Raw genomic sequence first — 25,565 nt, 5'->3', positions numbered from 1 at the left:
AAATGCTATAAATGTAGGTTTGCCTTTCCTTCTTCTTTGAGAAGTCATAGGGTCAGCATTGCCTCGCGTGCTCCTACATTTCTCAGGAATCCAAACTGATCTTCCGCGAGGTCGGCTTCTACCTGTTTTTCCATTCTTCTATGAAGAAACTGAAATAATCTTTTTCACACGGGACTTGCTAACTGATGTTTCGTTAAATTTCACATCTCTCAGCACTTGCTTTCTTGGGAATTGCCGTTATTGTATTCTTCTTGAAATCTGAGCGCATTTCGCCTGTCTCATAGATCTTGCTCACCAGATGGAAGAGTTTTGTCATGGTTAGTTTTCCCAAGGTTATCAGTAGCTCTAACGGTACGTCCTCTATTATCGGGGTCTTCTTCGGACTTAATCTTTCAGTACTTTGTCACATTCTTCATGCAGTATCATATATCCCTTCTCATCTTCCTCTACGTTCTCTTCCATTTCCGTAATATTGTCCTGAAGGACATCTCCCTTGGTTAGATCCCCTATATACTTCTTCCATTTTTTGCTTTCCCTTTTTTTCCTTAGGACTGATTTTCCACCTGAGCTCTTGTTATTCATACAGATGATTCTCATTTTATCATCTGGCCATTCCTGCTTAGCCACTTTGCACTTCTTGTCGATCTCATTTTTTAGAAGTTTGTATTCAATTTCGTCTGCTTCATTCATTGTATTTTTATATTCTATTTAAATTCAATAACTTTTGTTACCCAAGGATTTCTAGTCGCTCTCGTCTGTTTACTTATTTGATCCCCTGCTGCCTTCACTATTTCATCTTTCAAAGCTGGCCATTCTTCATACAATGTATTCTTTTCCCTTGTTCTCGTCGATCGTTCCCTAGTGCTCCATCTGATACCCTCTACACCCTCTGACTCCTTCAGTTGATTCAGGTCCCATCTTCTTAAATTCCTGCCTTTTTGCAGTTTTTTCATTTTTATTCTGCAGTTCATAACCAGTAAATCGTGGTCAGAGTCCACATTTGCACCTGGGAACTGTCTGGGAGCTCTCAGATTGCTTATATAAGGGTTAGACCGAGATTTAGGAACCAGATATGTAACTGCAGGTCTCTTTCACATACACCAGTTTCTTTCATGAGTCTTAAACTAAATGTTAGCTAAAGTTAAATTATGATCTGTGCAAATTCTATAAGGCGGCTTCCTCTTTCTTTCTTTCCCCCCAGTCCATATTTGTCTACTACTTTTCCTTCTCTTCCTTTTTCTACTACCGAATTCCAGTCCCCAATTACTATTATATATTCGGCTTCCTCAACTATCTGGATAATTCTTTTCTCCCATCATTTATTTCTTCTATCTTCTCCTCATCTGTTGAGCTAGTTCGATTATAAAGTTGTACTACTCTGGAGGGTGTTTGCTTCGTGTCTGTCTTCGCTATAGTAAAGCCGTTGAATAAAAGCTTACCAGCGTTCCTATTTTTTATTCATTATTCAACCTACTCGTGCATTACCCTATTTTATTTTATATTTATAACCATATATTCACCTGACGAGAAGTCCTGTTCTTCCTGCCACCGCAATTTGCTAATTAACCTATCCATTTCCCTTTTTAAATTTTCTAACCCACCTGCCTATCATGAGGTCTGACATTAAGCGATCATTAGAAGGCTAGTTTTGTTTCTCCTGATAACGACATCCTCCTGAGTAGTCCCCACCCGGAGATCCCAATGGGGACTATTTTACCTCCGGAATATTTTACCCAAAGAATGCCATCATCATTTAACAATCTGGAAAGTGGTTCTATTTGACCATTAGAGAAAAGTGTGCGGAAATTATCTATAGTCGTCATCTTAATAAACTGCAAAATTAAAAGTAAACTGTAGTAATAGAATAGCGTTAATCTGTGAAGTATTTAAAAATTTGTCGTGGTATTCCTAAAGCCTTTTGTGTGAGTCCTCGGGACAAATTGCAGCTGTAGTTTCCCTTTCCCTTCAGCCGTTTGGAGTACCAGTACAGCAAGTCCTTTTGGGTTGATGTTGCAAGACCAGATCAGTGAGTCATCCAGACAGTTGCCCTTGAAACTATTGGAAAGGCTGCTGGCCCTCTTCAGGAACCACACGTTTGCCTGGCCTATCAACAGATACCCATCCTCTGTGGTTGCACCTACGGAGCGGCTATCTCTAACGCTGAGGCACGCAGGCCTTCCCACCAGTGGCAAGATCCATGATTCTGGAGGAGGGGGCGGGGGGGGGGGGTGGGAGAGCGGGGGAGGCATTAACTATCCATAACTTTCGCCACAGTTTACGTCTACATCTATATCCCATAACCTTAGGGCGTGTAGCGGGTGGTACCACAGGTAGTTTGGCCCTCTTCCATAATCCATCAGTATAAGATGGAGCATCGATCTTAAAAAACGTAAACCCACATATAAGTATCAAATATAAATCTCTACCTACCTTCTTATGCTTTTCTCTCACTTACAGGATAACAACATGTATCCATTTCTTTGAAAAGGAGTTCTGTTTGACTATTAGAGAAAAGCGTGAGGAAATTGTCTATAGTCGTCATTGTGCTAAACTGCAGCATTAAACATAAATTATATTAAATGAAAAGCGTTAATTTGTGAAGTGATAAAAAATTGGTAGTCTTATTCTTAAAGGCTTTTTTGTGAGCCCTTGGAAAATCATAAATGGAAAAACGACTTATACAGTGTCTTTCATTAAGAGGGATTTTTTTTATTTTTGCTTCCATTTCCTATTATATTTTTTTACGTGAGAAAGCGAGAGAGAGATTTCGTTCTACACGACCACAAGCCACCAGGAAGAACGTAAAGTGCGACGTGAGACCTTTATTGAGGACGAGCAGAATGTGTCATACTGCTATCTGAGACATCAACCTCACAAATCTTGCTAAACTTATGGGCCTGCTTCCATGCAAAGCTTTATTGACTCAAGACTTGAAGCCACTAATGTTAGACCGAGTGATCAACAATTCGAGCCATTGTGTGCATCATAGTGTTTGACATCGTGGTGGACACTTGAACGATATTTTGTTCAGTTAATAACTGTAATGTCTAAGCTTCAAAGTAACGCATTTTCATACGCAGAACGGTTTCTTAAATTTTAAATGGTATCACTTAACGAAAGCCATTTTATAATATTTTACTACCATTTTACAAGAGAATAAATATTAATCCAATTTACAATTGTGTTCTCAGATCCTGTCACAACTTCGTATTAAAACTATTTTCTGTAAGATCTGCTTGACATTCAGTTGCCTTTCCTGAAGTGCATGCTTCCTAACCTGGAAAAAAGCAGAGGTGTGTCTTATAATACAAGGTCATGTTTATTAGATATTTTCGTTGTGCTTATTTCGCGAGATACAGATAGGAAGAAAATAAAAAGTTGTCTAAAACCTCTTAAAATCGATGTACTCGGAACTACAACAGTAAAAATCCCCTTGTTGCACTACGCATATTTGCCACTGGAGTTTGTTGACCATTTCCCAAGGGTCTCGTGAATAGTAATCTATCCTGTGACAAAACATACAACTTCTTTTAGGATCTTCTCTGACCCATGTATTGATTCAATCTGATAACGAACGCAGACTGATGGGCAGTTCTTAAAAATAGATCTTGCAAATGTTTTATAAGCTACTTCTTTTAAGGATTAATTATGCGGGGTGAAAATTATTTACACCGAGAAAGTCCAGAAGGTTTCATGGGACGCCAGGACAAATGTTTTCCCGCATCCCGTAATCGTGCGGTAGCGTTTTCGCTTCCCACGCCTGTGTTCCCGGGTTCAATTCCCGGCGGGGTCAGGGATTTTCTCTGCCTCGTGATGGCTGGGTTCTAAGTTGTAGGGGACTGATGACCGTAGATGTTAAGTCCCATAGTGCTCAGAGCCATTTTTGACAAATGTTTTTCGCTATGAGCATTCTTTGAAACGGTGGATGATGTTTTCTCGGGACGGAAATCTGTTAAATCAACAAACGCTGGGAGACTACATGACACACTGAAAACCCTTTACCTGATGTGTTTGTCTCTGATGCACCATTTTACTTACAGTAGACACAGAGTAACATAAATAACTTTTAACCTTTATTACCAGAGACAACAGTATTAACAGAACAGAATTAGTTTAGTTGCACTAGATGTTGAAAAATGTCCCTTCTTATTTTTGCACGAATGTTACAAAGTGGGTCATAATCTAAGACGGTAATTGACTACAGGAGCGTCCTTAATTTCTTCTTCTGCTGTTGCTATTAGCCGGGCTAGCAAATCCACTTTTGACTCAACATTGGTTTTGTAAACAAGTGTGCACATCTCTCCCGCAAAAAAAGAAAAAAAAAACACTGAAAAAACATCTCCAAAAGACAAGACACAACCCATTCATGTAATTGTTTCACCTGAATTGGCGATTAATTCACCTTGTTCAGAGCGGATGCACAAATATGTGAGACTTGCAGTGCGAACCTCAGCGTTGCGAGCGTGGGAGAAATGGACATGTTCAAATGGTTCCAATAGCTCTGAGCACTATGGGACTTAACTTCTGAGGTCATCAGTCCCCTAGACTTAGAACTACTTAAACCTAACTAACCTAAGAACACTACACACATCAATGCCCGAGGCAGGATTCGAACCTGAGACCGTAGCAGCGGCGCGGTTCCGGGCTGAAGTGCCTAGAACCGCTCGTCCACAGCGGCCGCCCCAACACCTTCTATTTCCTAGGCTAGTCAGGTGATATGGCACAGTTAAACAGTCACAAGCAACACTTTAACGTAGGCGTGCAGTTGATGAGCTTAAGTAATAGTTGCATGTGGATTCGTCTCTCTTCAAACACGCGAATTGTGGGTGCTGGAGACCCCGTAACGACTGAAAACGTTATATCTACAAACAGTACAGAGAACGGAAATGTTCCAGGTAGCATTGCAAAAATTTTTCTCCGACCTGATAATCATATGGTTCCAGGTTGTTCACACATTGTGACTGAACTGGATGTAACAATTGCTCACGAAGGACGAGTGTTAAAAAAGCATGATTTATCCTCTTTTACGCGCAATTGAACGAGTGCTGATGGAAGGATCTTTCTCCACATGATGTTCGAAAGCTACCTCAAATTTCAGATTTCCTACTGTGCGATTTCGTCCGTGACCAGGTAATGTGCTAAACGAACCAGTCACATGCATATGTTGAATGGCGCGTGGTACGGCGATTGGGGTATTGTTGTGTTATCAAATACGCTGTGCTGCTCGTCCGTTGTGGTTGGCTGTTTAATGAATACCGACTACGTGAGTGTACTCACTCCTGCTGTATCACTCCATTAGTAAACAAATGCTCTGCTGGGTTAAGACGTACAACTAAATGTGATTGCGGTACGGTTATTACAACTGAAAAGTATGCCCCCGTACAACTGAAAATCCAATACGTCCTTTTTTGGATTAAAGATGCCCAAAGGAAATTATGACATGAGAGAGAAATATTGGTTTTGGTGCTCCGTACAAACTCCTAGAGTTTGTCGGTTTAAATACTTTTCAGCCTGCATTTTTTAACGTTTGCAGTGAATCTCAACCTATCATCTGAAAGTCCAACAATTATTTTTATCAGTCACTCCGAGTCAGTAGTGCAGATGTAGCATTTTGGGACGCGAAACATGGACGGGTAAAGAAGTACGAAGAAGGAAAATGGGGAATGAGATCTGCACAAGAAGAACAGACATAAAAGTAAGTGTGGCGGAATGGAAGAGGCGGCAAGCGGAACGTCTGCTCGGTGTCGCCCCACCGCAGATAGCGGTGTAACTGTTCCAGGATTTGCAGGACGAGTGTCTGCCGGCAGCATAAAGTAAACAGCCTAAGAGACGCATAAAGTTATTCTTTTGAAGTTGGGGCTGGCTGACGCAGAAAGTCACCCGCAAAGTGGCGTCCCAACTCGCGTCGCTCGTGACGGCGTCTGCTAACGAAAAAAAAAAAAAAAAAAGAAGTGAGACGAGAAAACCGCATTTAATGAAGGGGAAGGAGCGCAGCAGGGTAAGAGTTCTGCGTCAGGCGGACCAGATGGGGCAGGCGCAGAGTGGAGAGGGGGGAGGGGGGGTGCAGGAGGAAAAAACTTGTTCGATAGGCACTTATTTGTATTCATAAGATGGAAAACTTTCGCAGCGCGTCCGCACGGCAGGGTGGAGGCACTGTTGGCTGATAAAAGACGCCTACGGAATTTCCACGCCAGTTAGGGACGGATGTAATTGTTTAATTGAGTTTTCTCGGCCGATGATTGCTAGGATGAGATTCGTTTTTACTCCCTGACAAGTGGAACGTGGTTCCCTGAGACAGTGGAATGGTTTTGGGGTGAACGGGAAAGGGGGGGGGGGGGCGACGGGGGAGGGCTTCAGGCTTCTCGCAATGGATGGGAGCAAGTGGTGAAGATGGGAGAAGGGAGGCTTGGAAGTTATGTGGGCGAGGAATTAGGGAGACGGGAGGGAGCGGACGCTGGCGTGCGCCTGGCAGTGACGGAGTGGCGCCGGCCGGCGCGGCGCTGTTTAAACATCCATCAGGCCATCGGCGGACTCCTCGCGGCCACACAGTGATTTGTCACTTCCGTGCGAGTGTCTCCGTGGCCGGCAGAGTGGGCTGCGCGCGCCGTGCTGCGCCTGACCGCCCGACGTGCTCCACGTCACGTCACGAACACGAGGTATTTGGGTGCCTCACTTCATTCCACTTACGTCTCCCGGAACGAATCCGTAGAACGTGTGCAGGCAAGAGCTGAACTGATCTGCGTTTCGGGTCAACACATGAACTGTTGTACATTTTACGAAGAGAAAGGCCGTCTGAAAGCAAGTGCGTTCGTATCTACTGGGTGAAGTGGCGCTACGCTCCTGCTTAACACATTGGGAGTGGCTGGACAGGTGGGGGCGGGGGAGGGAAATTTGGGGCTGTTCGTTTAAAACATTTTCCAATTATTGGGTCACAACATTATTATTATTACAAATGCCAATTGTACACCAGTTAATTTTTGTTAATAAAAGGGCTTTTAAAAAGGGGATCACTATTTCCTTAAAAGAAACTTAAAACCGAACCATTAAAACAGAAAAACAGAACCATTAGAACAAAACCATTCAAACATCCCCCAGGCTGTGGCTAAGCCATGTCTCGGCAATATCCTATCTTTCAGGAGTGCTAGTTCTGCAGGTTCGCCGAGGAGCTTCTGTGAAATTTGGAAGGTAGGAGACGAGGTACTGGTGGAATTAAAGCTGTGAGGACGGAGCGTGCGTCGTGCTTGGGTAGCTAAGTTGGTATAGCACCTACCCGCGAAAGGCAAAGGTCCCGAGTTCGAGTCGCAGTTCACACACAGATTTAACCTGCCAGGAAGTTTCATATCAGCGCACACTCCGCTGCAGAGTGAAAATCTCATTCCAGGTTAAAGACTCTTTAGATAAGGGAAAAAACCTATAGCAAACTTTACAAACGGTAAACGGTTACAGATACTAAAACCAAACATAACGGAAAGAATACACAAAGATGCGGTGCCTATAAGGCCTGATCACAAACAGAGTGCCCTAAGACAAGTCGAGACACCCAACCGACACGTCAGCCAAAATAGGCACGCACAAGGTTTGCCCAGACCATGTCGGCACACGCCGAGAGTTACCTGAGGGAGCAGAGTATAACTGACTTCTATAACAAACAAAAACTCTTTAAGACAAGTGAGGAAAACGCTCAATACAACCGCCAGTTTTAATGCAATTAAAAATGGGGGTGCGACCATAGAGATAACTCCTTTAATAGATTCAAATATGAAAAAACCGAAAGGTGGCTCAAATAGCCAAACATGCTTAAAAAAATTACTGCGGTTGTACTATCCTGAACATGGTAACATAAGGAGTTCAATCAATAGGAAAACACAATAAAACAGAAAAACGTGGTAATAGAAGCCAAAAGCTAAAACAATTTACATTCAGGAGGAAGACTGAGCACAGCGTTCCTAGATAGACATAAGCACGCCAACGCGTAGTAAATAAGCATGCGGTCACGTATCGAAATAAAGAAGAAAATGGTGCACCAAAACATGAGAAACAGACGTGCTGCCGAATGATAGTATAAAAAATGTGTTAAACACACCACTGTCCGAAACGGAGGAAAACCACTAACGCGCGGGGATAATTACGGTGCTCACCCAGGCTTAGTGTGTCCAGGAGCGGCAAGGCTTCATCCTCCAGATAAACCAGTACCAACAGCGAGATATGGAAAACAAATGCTGCAACAGGCCACACGTCTTCTGGTCGCGGCTCATCCCCGGAGGTGGAACGCTTTCGTTGGCGCCTTTCCGCTGTTTCTGGCTACATGCCCAGCGAGCATCAGACTGGGTCCTACATGCCGAGCGCCCCGTAGCCCAAACAGACCGCCAGCGACCTCTTTTGGCGGTAACCACCAGAAATGTCTCCCCACGGGCTGCCCAGCGTACTGTCTCTAATGAACCAAAGAGGGCTCACATCGCAGCACCATAGACATACTCAACAGTCGGGCTCGAGGTATCGATCCTGGAACATAGATCACCAGCACCAACAGGTGACAGTCCCAGTCTGCGTAACAGGGAAGTACCAGAACAGTCATCCCACACTCTCCAACTCGAGCTAATAAGCCAATACATTGTGATCACTGTCCGCCTCCAACTCAACATTGACTGGTGACGTATTTTATAGTCCTTTCCCCAAGAAAATGTGTCTGTGCTTTAGCTGTCCTTCCAACCGTCGATTGGGCCTAGAGAGTAGTCGCTTTTAACACCTTTTCGTCTTCGTGATCTACGGCTCTAGGAGTGCATGACCTTAGTTGTTTTCGCGCCCTAAAACAAAATAAAATGAAATTAACAATACATTTAATCCAATAAGGAAAGTATATACGTGAATAAGAGACGACTGTGGACCATTCTGGCAACGACACGGGACACAAACAGAGGAATCCACTTACACAGGCAACTTTGAGAAAGGGCAAATCTTTATCGCCTGGCGCATAGGAACCAACACCTATGAACTGCCGAGGCTGATCGCGTGCTGCCTTTGTAAGCATCTACGACAAGTGAGTGAAGGACAGTGAAACCACGAGTAGGCGACAAAGTGATGGATGTTCACGCCTCATCAAAGGACATGGAGGCCGGAGGCGCGTCCACTCTCTGAAGCAGGGTATGTGGCGATCTGTAGCTCATTTGTCTTTCAGAACACGTCTTTCAGTATGTAGTATTCAACATGGGGCTCCTCAAAAAATGATTAATGCGTCTCTCCATATTAAGTCAATGATATCGTCAATTACTGTTGCAGTAGGCAGGGTATCAATGAGATTAGATTGCAGTTCAAAGAAAACATGTTGAAAGGTTGGATGAACATCGTTTACTGTTATACCACGCCGCCATTCTGGCGGATAGTTGCTGAAAATATGCACCGCGCCATGGATGCACGCTGATGGTGGCATTGTTATGTCAAGGGAAATAGCTTTAATGCACGGGACGTATGGTAGTAAGCGACGTCATCATGGCACCTGTTGACTAAGTGAACGTTGTTGCGGACCATCTGCATCAAAAGGCTCTGAGCACTATGTGACTTAACTTCTGAGGTCATCAGTCGCCTAGAACTTAGAACTAATTAAACCTAACTAACCGAAGGGCATCACACACATCCATGCCCGAGGCAGGATTCGAACCTGCGACTGTAGCGGTCACCCGGTTCCAGACTGAAGCGCCTGGAACCACACGGCCACACCGGTCGCCCCATCTGCATCCATTCGTCCTTTATATGATTCACCGACGGTGATGGTATCTTCCATCAAGATAAGTTTTTTGATCATAAGGCATGAATCGCACTACAGTAATTTGAGGAGCATGTTAGTGAACTCGCGGTGATGTCCTTGCCACCAAATTCGCCCTATCTGAAAGTTTGGAATACATTACTTGGGATCTGCACCCACAAACAAACTGTACGTTCATCACGCTAATTGCGAAATCTGTGTGCAGATACTGCAAGGCCACACTGGACTTGTGGTATGATTTGAGAGGCTATAGGTGGATGTGACTTTACGCCCTGACAGCAATAACTTTAACTGGTAAGCCGTGCACTTGAGTACGTGGCACATGCATCTGCTAAACGGATTTTGCCCTATGACTGTGGTTGTTGTTGTTAGTTTGCGTTAGAGGTTATCAAATTTATCAGACTCTAAATGAACTTGAATGCTGAAATAATTTGATGAAATGGTGGCCGTGCCAGTATTGTATCTATTTGTTAAGGGGTGGTTTGTACAAAAGATAGAACCCGTGGTCAAGGGGTAGCGTCTTTGATTCGAGATCAAAACGTCTTCGGTCCCGGGTTCGATCCCGACCACTATCTAAATTTTGATAAATAATCAGCATTGGCGGCCGAAGACTTCCGGCATAAGAAGTCAGCCTTGTCAAAGAGGGCGGAGGAGCGGATAGAGGTTCAGGGCACTCTCTTGTCCTAGGGGTGAGAAATTGCCCCTAAAGGTGAAAGAATCAGCAATGATCAACGACATGAGGATGCAGAAGGAAATGGAAACCACTGCATTAAAGACACGTAACGTGTATCCACAGGACATGTGGCCTGTACTTAAAGAAGTGTCATGATGATCTCACCATTGGCAAAAGATTCCGGAATAGTCCCCCATTCAGATCTCCGGGAGGGGACTGCCAAGGGGGAGGTTACCATGAGAAAAAGATTGAATAATCAACGAAAGCATAACGTTCTACGAGTCGGGACGTGGAATGTAAGAAGCTTGAACGTGGTAGGGAAACTAGAAAATATGAAAAGGGAAATGCAAAGGCTCAATCTAGATATAGTAGGGGTCAGTGAAGTGAAGTGGAAGGAAGACAAGGATTTCTGATCAGATGAGTATCGGGTAGTATGAACAGCAGCAGAAAATGGCATAACAGGTGTAGGATTCGTTACGAATAGGAAGGTAGGGCAGAGGGTGTGTTACTGTGAACAGTTCAGTGACCGGGTTGTTCTAATCAGAATCGACAGCAGACCAACACCGACAACGATAAATCAGATATTCATGCCGACGTCGCAAGCTGAAGATGAACAGATGGAGAAAGTGTATGAGTATATTGAAAGGGTAATGCAGTATGTAAAGGGGGACGAAAATCTAATAGTCATGGGCGACTGGAATGCAGTTGTAGGGGAAGGAGTAGAAGAAAAGGTTGCAGTAGAATATGGGCTAGGGACAAGGAATGAAAGAGGAGAAAGACTAATTGAGTTCTGTAACAAGTTTCAGTTAGTAATAGCGAATACCCTGTTCAAGAATCACAAGAGGGGGAGGTATACTTGGAAAAGGCCGGGAGATACGGGAAGATTGCAATTAGATTAAATCATGGTCAGAAAGAGTTTCCGAAATCAGATACTGGATTGTAAGGCGTACCCAGGAGCAGATATAGACTCAGATCACAATATAGTAGTGATGAAGAGTAGGCTGAAGTTCAAGACATTAGTCAGGAAGAATCAATACGCTAAGAAGTGGGATACGGAAGTTCTAAGGAATGACGAGATACGTTTGAAGTTCTCTAACGCTATAGATACAGCAATGAGGAATAGCGCAGTAGGCAGTACAGTTGAAGAGGTATGGAGATCTCTAAAAAGGGCCATCACAGAAGTTGGGAAGGAAAACATAGGTACAAAGAAGGTAGCTGCGAAGAAACCATGGATAACAGAAGAAATACTTCAGTTGATTGATGAAAGGGGGAAGTATAAACATGTTCCGGGAAATTCAGGAATACAGAGATACAAGTCCCTGAGGAATGAAATAAATAGGAAGTGCAGGGAAGCTAAGACGAAATGGCTGCAGGAAAAATGTGAAGACATCGAAAAAGATACGATTGTCGGAAGAACACACTCGGCATACAGGAAAGTCAAAACAATCTTTGGTGACATTAAAAGCAACGGTGGTAACATTAAGAGTGCAACGGGAATTCCACTGTTAAACGCAGAGGAGAGAGCAGATAGGTGGAAAGAATACATTGAAAGCCTCTATGAGGGTGAAGATTTGTCTGATGTGATAGAAGAAGAAACAGGAGTAGATTTAGAAGAGATAGGGGATCAAGTATTAGAATCGGAATTTTAAAGAGCTTTGGAGGACTTACAGTCAAATAAGGCAGAAGGGATAGATAACATTCCATCAGAATTTCTAAAATAAGTAGGCGAAGTGGCAACAAAACGACTATTCACGTTGGTATGTAGAATATATGAGTCTGGTGACATAACATCTGACTTTCGGAAAAGCATCATCCACACAATTCCCAAGACGGCAAGAGTTGACAAGAGCGGGAATTATCGCACAATCAGCATAACAGTTCACGCATCGAAGCTGCTTACAAGAATAATATACAGAAGAATGGAAAAGAAAATTGAGAATGCGCTAGGTGACGATCAGTTTGGCTTTAGGAAAAGTAAAGGCACGAGAGAGGCAATTCTGACGTTACGGCTAATAATGGAAGCAACGCTAAAGAAAAATCAAGACACGTTCATATTTTTTGTCGACCTGGGAAAAGCGTTCGACAATATAAAATGGTACAAGTTGTTCGAGATACTGAAAAAAGTAGTTGTAAGCTATAGGGAGAGACGGGTCATATACAATATGTACAACAACCAAGAGGGAATAATAAGAGTGGACGATCAAGAACGAAGTGCTCGTATTAAGAATGGTGTAAGACAAGGCTGTAGCCTTTCGCCCTTGCTCTTCAACCTGTACATCGAGGAAGCAATGATGGAAATAAAAGAAGGGTTCAGGAGTGGAATGAAAATCCAAGGTGAAAGGATATCAATGATACGATTCGCTGATGACATTGCTATCCTGAGTGAAAGTGAAGAAGAATTAAATGATCTGCTGAACGGAATGAACAGTCTAATGAGTGCACAGTATGGTTTTAGAGAAAATCGTAGAAAGACGAAGGTAATGAGAAGTAGTAGAAATGAAAAGGAGAACGGACAGAATGATAGGACATCTGCTAAGACATGAGGGAATGACTTCTATGGTACTAGAGGGAAGTGTAGAGGGAAAAAACTGTAGAGGAAGACTGAGATTGGAATACGTCAAGCAAATAATTGAGGACGAAAGTTTCAAGTGCTACTCTGAGATGAAGAGGTTAGCACAGGAAAGGATTTCGTGGCGGGCCGCATCAAACCAGTCAGTAGCCTGATGACCAATAAAAAAAAAGAAGTACAAGAACACAGAATTGATCTTTTATAAAAATGTTGGATCAGGTTTCATTATCATAAAATGGGAAAAACAATACAAATGCAGCATGATGAAAACTAAATCAAAATCTTTGGCAACATAAATAAAATATACAAATAGTTTATACTCCACTGTTTTGAAATTTTTTGGCAAAAACTAACTTTTGTCTGATCAAATTATTTCTCTGCTTCAAAACACTGATACCACAACCTGAAATCATCTAACCACTGACGGCAGTGCATTTTTAGTTTCTGCTTAGCCCTAAAGTCAACAACATATATTAACACAGGGATCATTATCTGACGCCCCAAACATTATAACGTGTCCGTCCAGGTTCCACGGCTAAACTAAGGTAAGTACTTTTATATCCCAATATAGACCATTTCAGAGTCACCATAAATGCTGCATTGCATTCAAAAATTGTCCAAAGACCTGAGTTTCCCAAAAAACTCGGCAGGCGGAGGGAGAACACGACCCGAAAGCTCCCTCGGTGGTGTCCAGTCCACAGTTAACATAGAAATTTGCTAATTTTTATGGCCGCCATTCCTGGTCACGAAAGGCTTTTACGAAACCGTCGAAAGGTCTTGACATGGTAACCTACCCTTGGCGTCGCTAGAGGCCTCTAACAGCTAGACCCAGGTAGGCAGTTCTCCTGCCGCCTTGGGCGAAAACATTGTCTGCACACCGATTCTAGGGACCAGCATTCTGTCCCTGTTAAGTACTTCGAGATGTTCCTTCCCATAAAAGATGAACCGTGCCTCCAAGCCCCAAACGTACACGGCATGATTTACTGTTAAATGACCAAACTGCCTGCTTCTTATCAACTCCAGAAAATACTGTTCAAAGGAGAGCCATTCTAAGGATAGCACAAGCATTAACAATGTACATATTCCCATCACTGGGAGCTCATGTTGATAACATCCTGTCGTCTCACAAAAATGATGTCTTGGGTGTAAAATCAACTTTAAGGAGAAGCCTTGAATATCAGAAATAGCGACTCATCCTCTCTCAGAGGCCCCCATCACAGTAGATTTCTGCATGTGTAGTGTCTCACTTCGAAATGTCATAGTATGACATGGAAATAATTAAATAGCACTGAGATCTCAGTAATGGGATGAGTGTTGGGGACGACTTTATCAACCAAGACTGCTCATAAGGGAAAGATCCTAACTTGACTTTCACCTCATGTGTCACTCACATAAGTTGCGTGCCTGCGAGATGTACTGATCAACTTTGCTGAGTGCAGAACCATTCACGTAGAAACAAGGGTCGTTGCTACACCACGGCCTTCAGATTAACAATTACTAAGCGCTTAAAAACGCTTTGCAGCACTATTTTTAATCACTCATACAATTTATGAGGTCAGAGACGACTGACGTCCCTAGTCATACTACAGTTCCGTGGATTTTAACCATTCTCTGCCTTAGTGATTTACCCCTATTCAGTCAAACATAATACATAAACGGATAATAATTACAACCTAAGAAACACTCATTTTCAAAATATGAACAAGCAAGTAAAGTGTGTCGTCCATTGTGCTTATTTCCGAGGGCAGCGTAATATTGTTTCTTCTGCCTACAAGCCACTTGAAAATCACACATTTCAAGTCGAAATTGCAAAAATGCTTGACAAATGGTCCTCACTAGATCAGTTGTATCAAAAATTTAATGTGTTTCTCAATGAAATATACAGAATTATATGAGAACCAGAGATATGAACAACTTATCGCTGCCCCTTCATTCTGCGAATGGGTAACTTGTGATGTCCCCACCGTCGCCAGTGCACGTCTGCTTCATACTGTGTCACAGCAGGAGAATCTCTTCCTGCACGCCATCGGGAGAGGGTTACGTTCAACTGGGGGATCTCTCTGGACTTATTGCTGCTCCAGCTCGTCTACAGTTCCTTCAAGGATGTTGCGTGACGTCAGGTACAAGCCCGCAGTCCGACGGTCCCATTAAAAACACGTGGGTGGGTAGTTGCTGTTGGCAGTTACTGACTCAGCGCCAGGCAGTCCACCACACTGTGATGGAAGTGTTGTGGCAGCATTCGTGGCCCATCCCTGTCTGGGTAACTGCTTCCATTCGCAGCCACCTGGGGTAAGTTGGTTTACCGCAGCCATGGCTCTTGCTGCAGCCCCTCCTCCACTTCCATTTTCATTAGACTGCGAAGGCGGCAGGTTGGCCCCCAGCCATGGCAGCATTCATTCAGTGCCGACTAGTGACCCTCCACTGAGCAGGATTCTGAGCCACCCGCTCCGCAGGTGGTCTCCTTCAAGCTGCCACGTGGTTGTTGTTGCTGGCTGCTGGGTGTTGCCTCGCGACGACCCACGTGATGCATCGATAATGGGTTTGAGAGCTCCCAAAATCTGCATAGCTTTCATAGCATGTTTTAGTGCCCACATTTTACATAGATATTCATGTATAGTTTCTTATTAACAGAACAAGAACGACAAGATAAGCTCTTTTAATAAATATAGTATGAAGGCATATATAATAACTTGGGTGATCCTAATAAATGTCAAAAGAAGAAATGTGTGTCATCGTATTGACTGAACATGACATCCTTGAAAGTGTTAATTGTGAGAGAGTTGTGTTAGTATCTCTTCCTGTCATGCACACTCCTATGATAGGCCGGCACTGCACCAACTCTTCAACCAATATGCTCATTCGACACATCACTCAGCATTAACTTATTTTCTTTACACAGCACCTGCCGACTTTACATCTAAGCCGTCTCTGCTCTTGGATAATGATATGTTATGTATACTCCCCCTGTTCTTTGTATTTCCAATATCATTGTCACCCAGTGACGAAGTGGTCTGAAACCATGTTCCTATTCGTCTATTCGTGTGCATAGACGATCTGTCTCTTGACACCTGCTCCTGCATTCACAAGTTTGAAACATACAAATGTCATTAGCTACTGCTTACTTGTTGGTTTATGTGTTAGAAAAATGCCTCCAATTTCCTTTTGTTGGATCGTCGTCGTAATAAAATGCAAAAATGTAAATTAGTTATGCAGTGTTGGTTGATCCTCATCCTCAGCCATGATCCCCACCTTACTGCTGTCCTCCGTTTCCTGAAGCCGAGGTACGTCACACCACTATCACTCACTCTGCACGTGCTGATGTCTCATAATGTGTGTTGCCTATAGCGCTCACTTGGAGCCCGCAAAATACAAAGACCTCGAGAAAGGCTTCATCGCATGAATGGGTATGCCTCAGACTCCCATCAGACTTAGCTTCTTCACGCACCTAATACCACTCATAGCACAACCGAAAATCGAGACAAACACACGCAGTGGCATGGCCGCAATTTCGTTGTAAACTTATTTGTCCGTCGCTGATATAGAAGACCGCAAACCTTCTTTCCTTCCAGTCTGGGCAATCTGTGCAGTGATTAGAGTACATGTAAAGCTTACTGGTACAGGGTAAATGCTAGCTACATTGAAGTCGATAATTCGATTGTAATACTGGCATTTTAATATGATATCCCCCATAACTGACAAAATTTACAAAAAAATGAGAATTTCTTTGTCCACCCTCACACTCCTGAGAATGGCACATTAACAATTTGCAATTACGCGCCCCTATTACCGGCAGCTACGTTGATAAATACTCGGCACCTCGCAAGGATAACTACCAGATCAAGAATATTAGGTAAGTTGTTGTAAGTGGTTAAGCGTTGGTGAAAATCTCGCTTCTGAGCACACAAAGAGCTCTAACCGCAGAACTCTGCACGGAACACGCGTTGGTCAGTGTTGCGATAAAGACCGTATATCTCCCTTCGAAGAAGATGGCCAAGACGTCGTCTTCGTACCGCTCGATGGCTGAAGGAGACGTCCCACTCTCTCCACAATTCTCCCGTCTCACACGCTTATGAAAACGCGTCGGAAGAATATTCAGTTTCGCCCAATGTCGAACGCTCTATCGTCGTCGAAATCCCTCCAGCGGCATTTCTGGGATATACCCAATGATTGAGTATGTCATAACGCCCCTAGGCAAACGAAATTCCCTTCTTCACGACTTGTTGCCCAGCACAGGTGTCTCCGGACGCCGGGCTATCCCCAAAAGCGCCACCTGCCGCCCAAGGCGACCCGGCGAGCTACGGACAGTTGCAGACTTCATATTCCACAACTCTCAGCTTCCGACACTTTTCACCCACGCTTTAAGTTAGTGACTTAATCATGCAGACATGCAGGGAATACTGGTCGAGAGTGCCTCGTATTTATCATAATTCAATAGAGTCATGATCTGATGCCCTTGTCAGTCCCTTTGTTACTAATACTAATGTTGGTAAGCTAACATGTAAGTGCCCTTGTCCTGGAAACTTACATAGTCATCGGTAAGCAGTGAAGAGCAACGTACGCTCGACTCTTGGGCAACACATAAGACAGCGCGGAAAAACAGTACTCTCTCAGGACAAAGTAATATTATGGAAGACACTACTACGAGAATCGTACAGCAGATTTCCACAAAATAGGACCAAAAATTTAAGCGTGATGACAAGTTAATTAATATCTGTTGGCGACACAAATAGATGCAACAAGTAGTTAACACTCGAATAGGTGGCGATTGGTTGTAAAGGCGAAGGTCTGACTCATTAAACTTTTATTCTGGGTAAAAACATCGATATGCATTCTGAAATTATCTACTGCTGAATAGACTTTGATAGATGTATTCTACACGGAAGTCATATTACGTCGGTGCAACTGAGAACAATTTGTGAGACTGTGATTATGTTTGCCCTAACAAGCCGGTGTGTTGTGGTTCAAGCATCTGCAGAGCAGCGATGTGTCGCGCTGTCTTTCGTTGCCGCGAGCATGCTATTTGTCACCGTCGGCGATCTGTTAGACCGTCCGCAGTTACTCTCTGATGAAGCATTGAAATCTAGCCAGATTTCAGTGTATGACTATTCCGTTCGGTGGTCATATCATGGACCAGTATGATCACTCAGACGGCAGTGCGCACAAGGAGATCACACGCCTAGAGCGCAGACCTCAAACGAATAAGGTTGCCTTCGGCACAACGAGTTGTCTGACACGATTGGGGTGTAAACTGCCGGTACAGCCAACTCCTTACCATAGGCCTTGAATATGAAAAATAGTGAGAGAGTCACTCGTCATCTCTCAGTAGCTGGTGCTAAAACACTCGTAAAAGTGCAAGTGACGCTTCGATTGTACACCAAGCAAAATAGCTTCTGTATTGTATTTCAGAGTGGGCCAGCACGCTACTCGCTGATCGGTGTAACGCTTTGGTTGATCATTGTTATTCATATCGTTCTAATTTCCTGCCATCGGCTTTTGACGTTAGCGTAGGTATGTGGCACGTCTGTTACATTCACATAATATATATTAAGCACTGGGACACCAAAAAGACGAAATACAGGAAATGTCAACTTAGTAAGAGGTGTATTACATCTTTGAAAATCCAAAAAATTGCGTTTTCAGTAAAATAATACAAGTCTTTAGAAAATACGTCTATATTTAGCGTATAAAGAAGGATAACACAGCTGCTACCTCATTCAGAAACCGTATTGTAATGCTAGTAGTTGTTTGTGAAGAGATCATGTTATGCTTCTGTGGTGTGCGTACTGTAAGACCTTCGGTACACACACCATCAGATTATTTTACTTGTCGCTCTAACGAAGTAGGCTAGTGTCAGCAATATGTCTCGTTGCCTTACCGGGGCGTGTTTATCTTCTGCCGTTAGGTCAGACGATAGAAATGCCACTTGCACACTTAGAGTAGTAGATTGATGGTGACCAACTGTAAACAGAACTTGATTAATTTTCACACACATTTATTAAAATAATAACAACCATAAACATTACGTAACTTGATTCTGGATGCTGTTTACAATTGACATTCTGAAGTTGCTTTGGTCTTGGAACATTAATCTTGTTCTCACATATCTCTGATACTTGACAAAGTGTCTATACATTTATCTTCATGGCTATGTACAGGAATATGATAATCTTCTTAGGTGCAGACTGAAACTTGACTATATACTGGTACAGACTAATGCAGACTGGTACATACTGGTGCAGACCAATGCAGACTGACTAATCAGAGGTCTGTACACTCATGATAATACCTCGAGCGTTCACGTATCACTGCACGAGTGTGATCCGCGAGGAGAAAAGGTTCTACGTTAGCAGCAATCTCATTGGCTGTGTTACATATTAATATGCGGATCGGCGGAAACAGAATTTGGTCCGTCTGTAAGGCAGCGCCATCTCGTAGTGCGGAGATGGACGAGCGCTGCGCCTGCGCTGTTGTGCTTAGTGTGGCGCGCTCTAGTGTGAAAGTTGTGTACGCTCTGACTACGCGGAACTAAGTACATAACAATTTCACACCAGGTGAAATGTGTATGGACACATTTCAGACGTTGATAGCAACAACATCTTGGCATATCAAGAGCAGATTTTTACATGTTGTGATATTGCTGCTTCCGTAGCTCTGTGAACAATAACACTTGCATAGATGTCTTGAGTAACAGTGTAATTCGTTCACTAAGCATACGAATTAGTTATTTCTGCATTCATACTAATCCTTCTAGGAGCTGATATCTCAACACATTTCCCATCATCTTGTCGCTTCCTCGAGAATGAGTTTCCAACGTGTTTCTATATTCGCCATTTCCTTGAGGAACTGATTTCTCACCTTATCAGTCCACGTAACTTTGCATATCCTTCTGTAGAACTACAACGCAAACGCTCCAATTGCCAAAATCTTAAAATTTAGCATCAACCACCTATTTAGAGTGTAAAAAAACACTAGAATAAACGTATTTCGAAGTTCAAGCCTTTAGCCTCAGAATGAATGTATAATAAACTTTCACGAATAAGCGATGTTAAACGTGAACAAGAGCAACAAGGATAATAAACTATCATAGCTACTTCCACATCAACGAAAACTGATAAAATGGAATCGCATGCGTTGTCCATAGGTACTGTCAGCGTCAGGTTGACATCCGTATTGCGTGCACAGCCGGTGTAACTTCGTGGAAGACACATCCCGCTGACAGACACTGAAGTAATACAAGTGAAGAGCAATTTGCGTGCGTGAGGTGCTAACCAGGTAATGCGTGAGTTCTCTCTTTTACCTACTCACGCTGACTTCAAGATTTTATGCATTCTACACACATATATGGATAATTGCTTGTCTGCTGTTTCCTCAGGGATTTTTATCAATTCCGAAGGAATGTTATCAATCCTTTCTGTCTTACGTGACAGTAACTCTTACAAAGCCCTATCGATCTGTGAGAGGATCTCTTGTTTCTCTCCTATCGAATCCAGATTATTATATCTCGTTACGTCCATCCCCTAGGTGAGGCCGGTGTATTTCGTCCACCGAGGCTCCCACTCCTCGGCGTATAGAATACTCTTTGCACTCTTAATGTTGATGTTCTTGCTTCTTGAACCTAATTTAACTTTCGTATATGCTGAATCCGTCATTCCGACGACCTTTTCTTTTTCGATTTCTTCACATTTTCCTGTAGCTATTTCACACTGACTTCCCTGCACCTCTTATTTGTATCATTCCTAAGTAACTTATATTGCTATATTTCGGTTTACCCCTGAACCTTTTTTTCCATTTTCGTTATCAGCTGAAGAATTTCTTGTAACATCCAAGGTTTTCTTCGCCTGTCATTTCTATATGCATTATAAATCGCGGTTCAGTAGTTCGCTGTCGGATACCTCAAAGAGCGGATAGCGCCCCAGGCAGGACGGGCAGCTTAGGATTAAGCGGCCGGTCTTATCGCGCGGCCAGTGAATACCTGATCTCTGGGTCCCACTAACCAGCGCGGGTGGCCGCCACAGACACGCCCCAATCGCCGCCTCTGCTATGGAAATGGGCCGGCGGTCTCTTTGAGGCCTCGGGCGTCTCCAGACGGCTCCTGAGTGGCCGGCGCCCGGGGCGCCTGCCACCTCCACTTCTCAGCGTCGCGTCGCGTGCCCCGCATACTGCCGGCCCTTCGCCAGGCGACGACAGCGTGGCAGCCCAGCCAGAACACGCCCGCAACTGCCGCACAAACACTGTCGTTGTACCTAAGCTGTCAACGCAGTCTGGGGCCTATCATCCGTGACTACTAACGTGAAACAGACTATGAGTAACGAATTGCTAAGTGATTTACAAAGAAATATCAGGATCTATTTCAAGGAGAAAAAAGCGCAGTTGCAAGATATAAGCCCCAATAAGCGGCCCCCTGGAGAAAATTGGGGTCACAGTTCTGATTGTGGGCAGATGTCATCATCTGAAAACACAAGTTTTAAACTTTCGCTTCCACCGGTTATCTGTCGCTCGCTCCGCTCCATTCTGGCCGTCTAGTGACCGAGCGCAACGTACTCTACGTTGGAGTGAGTAACAGGTTTGTTAACTACTGTTTCGACACTAGTAAAATTCTTGGCTTATCGCGTCAAAGGGCACGGTTTGTACCTGCAGCTTGTGCCAAAGAGCTCTTTGTTAAGATTTTTGCTTTGCGTTTCACAAGTGCAGTGAAAATGAATGAAACGGATTAGTGTGCCACAAAGAAGGTCCCCTTTTTTGGGTTTTAAAGGTGGCAATGCCAATGTAATTTACATCTGAAGGAGACACGCTGTTGTTCAAATTGACTGGCGTGACGAAATTGTAAATTTACAATACTGGCCATTAAAACTGCTACACCAGGAAGAAATTCAGATTATAAACGGTTATTCATTGGACAAATATATTATACGAGAACAGACATGTGATTACATTTTCACGCAATTTGGGTACATAGATCCTGAGAAATCAATACCCAGAAGAACCACCTCTGGCCTTAATAATGGCCTTGATACGCTTGGGCTTAGGGTCAAACAGAGCTTGGAAACTGTGTACATGTACAGCTGCCCATGCAGCTTGAACACGAAACCACAGTTTCTCAAGAGGAGTGAGTGGCGTATAGTGACAAGCCAGTTGCTCGGCCACCATTGACCAGACGTTTTCAATTGGTGAGAGAACTAGAGAATATGCTGGCCAGGGCAGCAGTCGAACATTTTCTGCCTCCAGAAAGGCCCGTACAGGACCTCCAAGAGACAGTCGTGCATTATACTGCTGAAATGTAGGGTTTCGCAGGGATCGAATGAAGGGTAGAGTCACGGGTAATAACACATCTTAAATGTAACGTCCACTGTTCAAAGTGCCGTCAATGCGAACAAGAGATGACCGAGACGTGTAACCAGTGGTACCCCATACCATGACGCCGGGTAATACGCCAGTATGGCGATGACGAATACACGCTTCCAATGTGCGTTCACCGCGATGTCGCCAAATATGGATGCGGCCAACACGAAGCTGTTAACGGAACCTGCTTTCATCCGAAAAAGTGAAGTTTTGCTATACGTGCACACAGGTTCGTCGCAGAGTACACCATCGCAGGTGGTCCTGTCTGTGATACAGTGTCAAGGGTAAGCGCAGCCATGGTGTCCGAGCTGATAGTCCATGCTGCTGCAAACGTTGTCGAACTCTTCGTGCATATGGTTGTTGTCTTGCAAACGTCCCCACCTGTTGACTCAGGGATCGAGACGTGGCTGCACGATCCGTTACAGCCATGCGGATAAGATGCCTGTCATCTCGACTGCTAGTGATACGAGGCAGTTGGGATCCAGCACGGCGTTCCGTATTACCCTCCTGAACCCGCCGATTCCATGTTCTGCTAACAGTCGTTGGATTTCGACCAACGTGAGCAGCAATGTCGCGATACGATAAACCGCAATCGCAATAGGCTACAATCCAACCTCTATCAAAGTCGGAAACGTAATGGTACGCATTTCTCCTCCTTACACGAAGCATCACAACAACGTTTCACCAGGCAACGTGGGTTTTTGTATGAGAAATAGGTTGGAAGCTTTCCTCATGTCAGCACGTTGTAGGTGTCACCACCGACGCCAACCTTGTGTGAATGCTCTGAGAAGCTAATCATTTGCATATCACAGCATCATCTTTCTATCGGTTAAATTTCGCGTCAGTAGCACCTCATCTTCGTAGTGTAGCATTTTTAAAGGCCAGTAGTGTAAAATCATTAAACAACACTTCATAAGAGTTCTTCAGTTTCTTAGGTTTATTCATTATCAATTTGAGACGTACATGCAGCTGCAGAATATCACTTAAAAACTATTCTTTAAAAAATATTGGTCGTCTATGAGAACTATCCGTCTTATGCCTTAAAGACTTACTAGTTATGGTTTTGTTTTATATGGTTTGTTACCAACCCATCGCACAACGCCCAACCTGTACCACTAAGCTTTAAATCAGAATACCTTTCCTGATCGGGGCTCAGGAAATCCATCTCCCTTTTTCTTCTCTGTCAATTAAGCACCAGCGGAGGGGTTTGCTTCTTCCGCTCTTCGAATCATTGTAGAGACCGTCTTGTCCCACGTCTCCTCGTCGTTCGCGCAGCAGACCGCATTATTCGTTTCGGTCCTCTTGATAAGTATGGAAGTGTGATTACGCATGTCCATCACATCGCGATTACTGGCAGCATGGGGTTCACGCCTGAGCCTCAGGACGTGCGCTAGCACGGCATGTCGGGTGTTTCAAACGTCAACTTCGCGTCTTAATATCTCGGGATGTAATGGGAATATTGCGATGCAATCACCGCCATTGTGTATGTGATTTGTCATGCTATGGATTGCTGAAGAAAAAAATGTAGGAGGTCCATTTTAAAAAAAACATAAGTTTGTGTTAAAAAACACATATGCTTTCGTTTCAGACTGTTTATAAATATGAACATTCATGGGCCCTAGCCCTACATTGATACCGGTGCAAGTCGTTTTCCAATAGCTGTTATTGTTCCAGAGATATTTTGGGTGGACAAGATAGCTGGGACACCCTGTACATTAAGTCCGAAAGAACAGATACCGTCTTCATTTGTATAGTTCAAGCACACCAACCATTTGACCACCTTCCTCTGTGCGGATGCACAAACAGTGCCCGAACTCTTACGGGAATCGGCGGTAAAGCCGCGAGTAATGAGAATAAAGGGCAGGGAGGGGCACTATGAATATAGTGCTGGGCAGTAAGTTGGTAATGTGGGTCTCACGGGAGGCGTGCCGGAGATAAGTCCCTGTAGTCGTTGTATGTTTTGTGTCTTCATTGGCTCTGATGGATAGAGCGTTTGCAATGTGAGTAGGAGATCCCGGGTTCAAGTCCTGGTTGGGGCTAACATTTTCAGCTGTCTCTGTTGACGTATATCCACGCCCGTATGCGGCTAGGGGTATCCATTTCATGGTAAAATCGACAGTCCTCTGCGTGCTCTCTGAATCCTATGACTGAGATTCTCTTATAATTTGCTATAATTATTACCGAAATAATAATAGTAATAATAATAATGATAATACTAACAACAGTAATAGTAATAAACGAAGTGCAGTATTATCATAAACGGAATGGACTGGAAAGACACGGAAACCTATGTCGTTTTACCCCCATTCGCTGTGCGTCACTTTATGCACATACATCATTTAGTGAACAAAGAAACTACTCATTAACACAATGACCTGCATACCCAGAAATATGCTTCAAATGTTTGGAAAGAATGTACGTCCTCACTTTCTGTATAATAGATATTGGAGATCAAATGATCCAGGTGTAGTAGACCAAGAACAACAAAATGGCTCTGAGCACTATGCGACTTAACTTCTGAGGTCATCAGTCGACCAAGAACAACAACTTTCGCATAATCTAACATCAGATGGGCACGGATTCTTCACATGACAGGTAAGCGTCTGAGAGAATGGACTCTCTGATGTAACAGTGTCACCAACATAAGGACGTAAACTTGTGCAATAATGTGCTGTGTCTTGTGGCTGTAACAAGTACCACGAATTACTTAATTTTACCAGGGCATGTCATTTCAGATCTCTTTTCCCTACCGTTCTTTACGCAGAATAACGTGTTCTCAATAAGATGTCAAGAGATATTGGTAGATGTGTGCACCTCTTCTCTCCTCTTGCTCCACCTACAACGTCACGGGAATAACAGGGTTCTGAATATCGATTCAAAACACCTTTTAGCCGTCAAAATTCCAGTTATTATTTTGCTGAGCAACCAATCTCGTCTCCAGACTCACTGACCGACGTGCAGGAATATTCCCACCTCTGGTGCAGTCAAATGTATAATCAAGAAACAGGAAGACGTGTCATGGCCATGATAGGGGAGTTTGAGTGTCAGTGGTTAAAACAAAGGCAGTTTTCGTTGCGACGAGATCTTCTCACAAACTTTCTTTCACCAGTTTCCTCCTCCGAACGCCAAAATAATCCGTAGACTCCAACCTTCACAGGGAGAGCAGACCAACGTAATAAAAGAAGGGAAATCATACCTATCGCCGAAGGATTTAGGTGTTACTT

The sequence above is a fragment of the Schistocerca gregaria genome, chromosome 4 (assembly GCF_023897955.1).
Source record: "Schistocerca gregaria isolate iqSchGreg1 chromosome 4, iqSchGreg1.2, whole genome shotgun sequence".
Taxonomy (NCBI): Eukaryota; Metazoa; Arthropoda; class Insecta; order Orthoptera; family Acrididae; genus Schistocerca; species Schistocerca gregaria.
This window is presented reverse-complemented; position numbering follows the sequence as displayed.